Source organism: Octodon degus, unplaced genomic scaffold (assembly GCF_000260255.1).
Source record: "Octodon degus isolate 3935 unplaced genomic scaffold, OctDeg1.0 scaffold00215, whole genome shotgun sequence".
Classification (NCBI taxonomy): domain Eukaryota; kingdom Metazoa; phylum Chordata; class Mammalia; order Rodentia; family Octodontidae; genus Octodon; species Octodon degus.
This window is the reverse complement of record NW_004524791.1, coordinates 105652-114243: the sequence shown is the minus strand read 5'-3', so window position 1 is coordinate 114243 and position 8592 is coordinate 105652.

Here is an 8592-nt window from a genome sequence, read left to right as displayed (position 1 = left end):
CTTCAGATTCCTGGCTGTGGTACTGGTGGAGGGGAGGAGCTGTCCCCCCACGGGCCACCCAGGCACGCTGACGCTGACCGAAGCTTGTTCACGCTGTCCCGAGCCTGCAAGGAGGGGTCGGGGCAGAACGTGGCTCTGTGGCTCCGGGGACTGCAGGGAAGGGCTGTGGACTGCCAGTGCACATGTAGGGTCGAGTCCCCAAGCCCACTTACGTATCACTTGGCTGCTGGGGTTACGCCGGGACCAGTTGGTTCTTGCGTTGACAGGGTGCCAAGGTGGCACAAGTGCTGCAGATTTGTCACCACAGGGAGGCTGTCACCACTGGTGTATCTGTCTCTCTCCTGCTGGAGGGAGACGGGCACTCCTGGACGGGCTCTCCTGGGAGTTCACGTCCTGCTTCGTTCCCCTCGCATCTGCTTCTTCCGAGCCTTTCCAGCTCATGGTCACCTTCAGGCCACAGTGGCAGAGCTGCCGCCCTTCAGTCACAGCAGACCAGCTCCCCTTCCTGGGCCCAGCCTGGCGCCTGTCCAGCCCCAGCTGGGTCTCCACCCACAGCCCAACTCAGATCTCAGTGTAGTCCAGCCCTGTGCTGGACGGGACCCTTCCCGGGGAGTAAGGAAGGAGTGTGGTCCAGGCCTACCGCACTCTGGGTGACCCCTCAGCTGAGGGCAAGTTAGGGCATCATCAGGAAATGTCCACACTGAGCCTGCCGGGTGCTGCACTCCAGTAACCCAAGTGTGCAGGAGGCTGAGGCAGGAGGATCACGAGTTTAGGGTCAGTCTGTGCTGCACAGTCAGCCGCTGTCACAGGCAGACGAAGAAACATTCCCCACCCGAGGAGGAGGCGCTGGTTGGGAAGCAGCCTCAGTGCCGTGGTCCGTGAGGGCAGATTTGAGGTCCTTCATGGGCCTTAAAAACACGACTGCACCATGAACTTTATCCTGTTCTTTGCTCCCGGGCTCTGGCAGGGGCTGCAAGGCGTAGAGCTCAGGTGGGAGAGAGGGGCCAGCCCTATCCGCCTTAATCTTTATAAAATTTAATTTTTATTTTCACCAGTACACATTTGTAGTCCATGGTAATCCTGCTCATTGTGGGGGTTGACGTGTGTACATCGCCTGTTTTGGTTTTGTTTTTCGAGACAGCTTCTCTCTGTGTAGCCCAGGTTGGCCTTAAACTCACAGCAAACCCCCTGCCTCAGGCTTCCGAGGGCTAGGATTCCAGGTGGGAGGGCGCCACCACCCCAACATCTTTTTTTTTTTTTTTTTTTTTCTGCAAAAGTATCACATATTCAAAGTAATGAACTGTAACAACACAGAAATAAATAAATGCAAAGGGGAAGTTTTCTCCTCAGCCTCTTCCACTACTTCTAGGTCTGTGGCCTTCCAGACTTCTCTTCACTCACGTACACCACATGGATAGAGCAAGCACGGGTGTAAATTTTGGACAGAAGGGAGACGCTGTATCTCTATCCATGTCTGTATCGTAACATCTGGAGCGGCCTGGCCGTATGTGATCTGCAGTTCTCAGTAACGCATCAGAAATGTTCGCGAGGACTCCTCTTGCTCTATTTAAGAGCTGTGCACAGGGCTGGGGAGATAGCTCAGAGGTCTAAGTGCATGCCTGGCAAGCTCAAGGACTCGGGGTTTGATCCCTAGCCCTGCGTTGAGCCGACCACTGAAACTGGGCGTGGTGGCACACGCCTGTAATCCCAGCACTGGGGAGGCTGAGACAGGAGGATCACTGTGAGTGTGAGCTGAGTAGCAGACCCTGCACCAAGTAAATAAATAAATCTTTTTTTTTTTTGAACTGGGGAATGAACTCAGGCCCTTGTGCTTGCCAGGCAAGTGCTTATTCTACTGAGCCATCTTCCCAGCACCCCCTTCTTTTTTTTAAGGAGCTGTGTACAGTGCCAATCTTGGGACTGTGGAAGTGACAAGCTGCTGTGTGTGGGCACTGTGGTTCACACTGTGTATGACCCCTCCCCTGGGGTGTGGAGGAGGTGGCAGATAACAGCGGGGGGGGGGTTCCTCTGTGATTGGGGTGCGTTCTGTGGCCTATTGATTCTGAATTCTGTGGGGCTGGAATAACTGGAGAGCCCTGGACTGGCAAGATTCTTCCTGGTGGGGGTACACAGGAAGGGGGTTCACAGAGGGAGGTTATTGAGGAAGGGCATGGGGCCTGAGGAGGGCCTGAGGGGGGCTCCTGGCTAAAGTCAGCAGGTATCAGGGACAGTGTCCCCTTCCCATAGAGCCGCTGGAAGTGGAAGTAAATGCACCTGCCCACTGAATGTGTCAAGAAGGGCTGGGGAGATGGCTCAGCAGAATAAGTGCTTTCCTGGCAAGCACAAGGGCCTGAGTTCAATCCCCTGTAAAAAAAAAAAAAAAAAAAAAAATTACTAAATGTATCAAGAGGTTCAGGGTCCAGGCGCAAGTGGCTCATGAGTCCTCGGTCCCCTGTGCTAAGGACTCGCTGTGTCAGACTGCTAGTCTGTGGGGGCCATGAGCTGGACAGTGGGGGCCTTGTGGGTTTGGGGGTATTGAAGTTACTGAGTTTGTGGTTCTCTTACATGACAAAAAGCTACTACAGCAGCAACTCGCTTGGATCTGGAGTCTGTTTTTAATTAACATTCTGATTGGAGCCTCCTGGCACGCAGGTCTTCACTTCAGGTTCTAGGCGAAGCTTTCTGAAAGACGTTGGGGCCAGCAGGGCAAAGTCCCCATGTGACTTTTGGGGTGCCCCGGGCGGGGTGCTGACCAACACTGTGCCTGTTTCCCCAGACCTGGCCCCTGTGGGAAAGGAGCCACACTTTTTAAACTGCACTGAAATCTACGCCCTTTAAGTGGACCACTCGACAGTGCGCACGCCAGCAGGCCCAGTGTCACTTTCTAGTTCCAGAACTCCTGTCACCCCAAAAGGAGTCCCTGTTTCCATCCCCCACTGTCCTTAGAGGTGGCCGAGACTGGCTCCTGTCATGCCTTGGGTGCACAGTGGGGCACACTTGTCGTAGGTTGTTCTGAGTGCAGTGGGGGAGGCAGGGGCTTTCTACCCCTGTAACCCAAAGTGTGGCCTGGACTTCGCTGGCTGTGTGGACCTCAGATCCGTGTTCCCACACCTCACTGCTTCACCCAAGGCCTGTCCATTCTGCTAGGGGCCTTTCCCCCACCTGTGTTCCCCAGGTCCTCAGGACTGAGACCTCCTGTGCCCTCCTCTGCCCACATGGCCTTCTGGCTCTGAGGAAGGCAGAAGAGGTGGGGGCCAGCGTGGCGGTGCTGGGGAGGACATGTCCTTCTGCTGTGGCAGCTGCCACCCAATGCTGACGCGGCCTCGTGTCCCGGATCTCCTGGTTCTGAGAGAAGTCCCAGATTGGGATATTTCTGTACAAGTGACTGGCTCTTCCTCTCCTTTTTCTGGCCAGTGTGGGGTGCAGGAAGCCCTTGGCCAGGGGAACTGGGCTGTGGGCCAGCTCCAGGCCACAGTGCCTGCCAGCCGGGTCAGAGCTTCTAGAGCCTGACCCTCTGCAGCCTGTTTCCATGGCACCATGGGGCTCCCTGCAGCCCGAGGTGCTCCTGGGTTGCTTGAAGCCCCACCGTGTGACATGGAGGTGCTGTGGCTGCCATTGTCCTGGTGGAGATTTACAGGCACCCCGAGCAGATGCTGCGGGACCCTGACCTCCCAGCAGTGATTTATGCTGTGCTGGGGGCTGGGCCCTCACTGAAGTGAAAGAGAGAGAGAGAGAGAAAGAAAACCCCTAGCACAAAGGCCCGCCTTGGGGACCAGGGGACAGACCAGCTGGCAGGGCGGGTCTGTGCTGGGCTCTAGGAGAGGGATTCTCGGGCTCAGAGATGGAGAGGCCCCTCTGACAGTAGCCACCAGACCCAAAGGGACTACAGCAAGGCCCTGGCCCTGGACACCTGAGCTGTAGCCTGAGCTGCAGCCTCAAGCTGCTGGGGCTGCAGCTGAGAAGCCAGCAGGTGGCCCTGGAGGGGGCCAGGTCCCTGGGGTCACCAGGAACAGCTGCAGTACGGGTGAGGGTGGCAGGCACATGTGGTGGCACTGCCATCCCTGAGGCAGCTGGGCCTTTAAGCACTTCCCACAGAGCGGAGGCTCTGAGGTGCACACATGGTTGGGTGGTGCTGGGATTCAAACCCAAGTCTGCCTTCCCCAGTGGCCTCTCCAGGATAGCAGGGCCTCTTCCTGCTCACTGGGCCCCTGTGCCCTGAGTCCAGGCCCTCGAGAACGCGTGAGTACCTCCTTCCATCTGTCGCTGTCTTTCCCAGGGATCTATCCCTGTGTAGACACAAGGTGTAACTGAGGAGTACGGTGAATGCTGTCATTTAAAGTGATCGGGGCTGGAGGGATGGCTCAGTGGTCTAAAGCACCTACTTAGAACAAGCTTAGCAAAGCACAGGGACCGTGGTTCAATCCTCCAGCACTACATGCCAGCCAGCCCCGCCCCCTGGTGGGCTGAGTTGGCCACACACAGACACACACACACACACACACACACACACACACACAAATAAATAAAATTAAAAAAAAAATAAATAAAGTGATCCCAAGCCCCTCGTGGTGGAGCACATGCATCACTCCAGCGCGCTGGGAGGCTGAGGCAGGAGCATCACAGGTTTGAGCCCAGTCATGGTCGGATTGGAGGGTCTGAGTAGGTCCACAAGCACAAGGCTGCCAGCTGGGAATCGCTGCGAATAGGCATTCCTGCTGCCTTGGGAGCAGCCGCCACTGTCAGCCTGCCTAGGGTCCAAGCGCTCACATAGCAAATAGTTCTTGCCCACACCACATGCCAGGCTTTGGGCCAGGTTCTGGGCTAGTGATGTGACAAGCAGTCGTGGGCCATGAATGCAAAGTGAGCCCAGCCTGGCACCATGGCCTCCAGGGCCACAGGAGACTGGGTCCGAGGGGTCCGAGGGGTGGTCCTTGGATGGGCTGGGGTCTCCGGGGACAGCAGCTGCTGCCTGGATCATGGCTCTGCGGACCAGGTCCTCCCTCATCCTGGAATCTACGGATGTTATTTCTACAGCCATAGGGAGCTTGAGGGTGTGGCTTGTTAGGGCTCCAAGATGAAGAATTTGCCTTTTGAGGGGCAGCAGGCAGAAGAGAACTGGGACTTGGGGGGACTGCATGGGGAGGGGCATGGAGCCAGCCCACACCCCGTCGTCTTACACTAAGTCCCCAAGGACAGCTGTCACCATCTTTCTTCCCTGTATTTTAGGTCAGGGTCCACAGGGTGTTCAGGGTCTCACTACTAGATCACTCTTAGTGATTCTCCTGTTTACAGCCTCCCAAGTGCTGGGATGACAGGCGTGTACCACCACATCCTGTCTTAATTGCCTTCTCAGCGTTCTGTGGGGTTGGGGCTGCAGGCTGGGGGATCGAACCCCCAGCTCCTGCACTTGCTTGCAGGTGCTTTAATCTGCTAAGCTATTTGGTTGGCCTTACCATCTTTTATTTAATTCATTAATTAATTTAGGTGGAACTGGGGATTGAACTCAGACCCTTGCGCTTGCCAGGCAAGCACTTATGCTACTGAGCCATCTCCCTGCCCCTACCATCTTTTACTGAGAGACTGAAAGTTGTTCATATCTGAGTGCTGGCCACACCTGGTCAGCAGGGTTCATGCCAAGAAACACCACAGCTCTCATCCCAGATCTTGGAAGGCTGAGGCAGGAGGGTCATTGCGAGTTTGAGACCAGTTGGGGCTACATGGTAAGACCCTATTTAAAAAAAAAAAAAAGGAAAAGAAAGAAAATGCATCAGTCAGGTGTGGCGGCTGAGGCAGGATGATTTTAAATTTGAACAGCCTACGAGGGCCAGCCAGATAGCTCAGTGGACTAAAGCACCTGCTTAGGCAGACATAGGACCAGGGTTCAATCCCCAGCATGCCGTGCTGGCCCTGCCCCTGGGGCATGCTGAGATGGCAAGTGAGCCAGGGTGATGTGGCATGGGCCTATAATCCCAGCGCTTGGGAGGCTGAAACCAGGAGGATCACTATGAGTCCGATCTTTGTAGTGAGACCCTATAGGCCCTGTACTAAATGCATTAAAAAAATAAATTTGAACATTCTGGGCAGTTTAGTGAAGCCCTAATCTTAAACTAAAAAGGGCTAGGGGGTGGGCAAGGTGGTGCACACCTGTAATCCCAGTACTGGGGAGGCTGAGGCAGGAGAATCCTTTTGAGGCCAGCCTGGGTTACAAAGTGTGTGCCTGAACTGCAGAGTGAGGCCCTGCCTCAAAAATACAAAAAAAAGGGAAGAAAAGAAGTGCTGGGGATGTAGCTCAGTGGTAAAGCATTTGCCCAGCAATTTCAGCACAAGGAAGAAGGAAGGAAGGAAGGAAGGAAGGAAGGAAGGAAGGAAGGAAGGAAGGAAGTGCAGCTCCAGCAGCCCCCCACCCACTCAGCCACCCTTCCTTCTGTCCTTGTCAGTTTGGGTGTCAGCAGCCTTGGAGCCACACCCTGAGTGGCTCTCAGAGATGGCTTCTGTCATGGCCATCCTCTTCCCCTCCAAGCTCGGCTATGCGCACAGAAACCTCTCTGGAGCCACCGTGCTGAAGCAGGCAGTGCTGGAGCTGTGGAGGGTGCAGGCGGCCGATGGCTGCGGCTGAGAGCTTGGTCCTCTGCCTCGTGCTGAGGAGACGGGACAGGCTGGGATGCCGCGCCCAGCCAGCCTAGGAAGGATATCGGTGGAAGTGTTTGCTTCATGCACAGGTTTCCTAAGTCAGAGGGTAGGTGAGGGGTAAGTGAAACCCAGCCCCCTAGGGACTGGCCCCACAGGTGACTGCCCCCAGGCTGTCACCAAGGGCCTAAGCTCAGAAAGGCCCATGTTTGGGGTGTCATGCTCCTCAGTTTTTCCCTGATAACCTGACGAGTTACCAGATGAGACCTTGGGGTGCACCCCCCTTTGCACCACACATCCCGAGCCTCATTCACAAAAGGTCAACCCCATAGCTGGCATCTCTGGCTGGGATGCTAGTGTCTCCCTGGCTGGCATGAAGTGGGGCAAAGCAGCCCTGAGGGGGCCCAGGGTCCTCCTGCAGCTGGGGAGTGCAGGTCACAGAGCTGCTGCCAGACTGAGAAACTTCTGAGAAGACCACAAGGTCGCCATTCATGGCGACGTGGAGTTGGGAGGGCGCTGGGCTTACACAGGGCCTTTGTCTCCTGGGAGGGGTGCTTGTCCTCACAGCCAGCTCGAGGGGAAGGAAGTGAGATTTAGGAAGTTTGCAATGTGTGTGTGTGCAAGAGGGGGGCAGGAGGGGACAGCGCTAGGGACAGAGGGGGAGATGGCTAGAGAGGCATTTCTCTCCAGACCTCCCATGGCTCAGCCTGGCCTCCTGAGAAGGAATCTGAGTTAGAGCTCCGGTCTGGTTTCCAATAGGAAGAGAAGGGAAATGGCAGAGGGGTGGGGTTGCCCTAAGCCCGCAGCTCAGCCAGCATCTGGCTGGAGCCCAAGGTCCCCCCACCTGCCCGAGCCACCTCCGTTATTGTCAGTACACGTTTGTAGGGTGCAGTGGTTATGGAGAGCTGGTACACATTTGTATGTACGCAATGCATCTCAATTCTTAGTTGAGGTTTATTTTATTTTTTGGTTGATTGCTTTCGGTGCTGAGGGCTCCCAGCTTGCAGGCAAGCGTTCTACCACGGAGCTAAATCCCTAGCCCGATTCTTCTGTTGTTCTATTTGTGTCAGGATCTTGTAGTTCAGACTGGGCTTGAACTGTGTGATCCTCCTGCCTCAGCACCCTGGGTGCTGGGAGGACGGGCGAGCACCATCACACCTGGCTCTGCCCACACTTTCCTACGTCCACACAGAAGCCATGTTGGTCCTGTGCACTCTGGACAGCACCCCCTGGTGCCTGACCCAAGCTGGGCCAGTCTGGTTCTCTGTCCTATGACATGGCCATGCAGACTGAGGTTGGGACAGAGGAGATGGAGTCTTGGGTAGGCCGTCCTGCAGGGGAGAGAGAGGCAGACAGACAGACAGACAGACAGACAGACAGACAGACAGACAGACAGACACAGAGACAGACAGAGACAGATCCGAGACAGAGATAGACAGAGAGAGACTTCCTGGGCTCCTATTGGTTCTCCAAGCCCTGCCTCCAGCCGGTGAGGCCCAAACACACCCTCACCCTTGGGTCCTGAGCCCTTTTTATCCCGAGATCATGCGAGTCACCACAGGGCTTGGTACAGAGCCATCAGATGAGCTGGGCTCTGCGTAAGGGAGGTTGCGGCACCCTGTTCATGAGTGCTTGGGGAATTCCAACATGGTGACCACAGGGGGCAACAGCGGAGTGCTGTCTATGTGGCGCTGCGCTGTGTGGGCTGCGTCATGATGCTGGCCCAGGCTGGGGTCACTAGCACCCAGGGACAAGGAGCCAGCTGGCCTGGCAGCACCCGCCTTATGATCTCACCAGGGTGGCCTCCAGGGCAGCCACAGATCTGATCACAGAGTGAGAGGAAGGACCGACCGCATTCGCTCCTCATGAGCAGGCAGCCAGCGAGCCAGGCTGGCACAAGAAAGCCTTCAGTCTCCACTCCTGGTGCAGCCAGGGCCGTGACCCCAGGGCAACTGGGGGAGAACT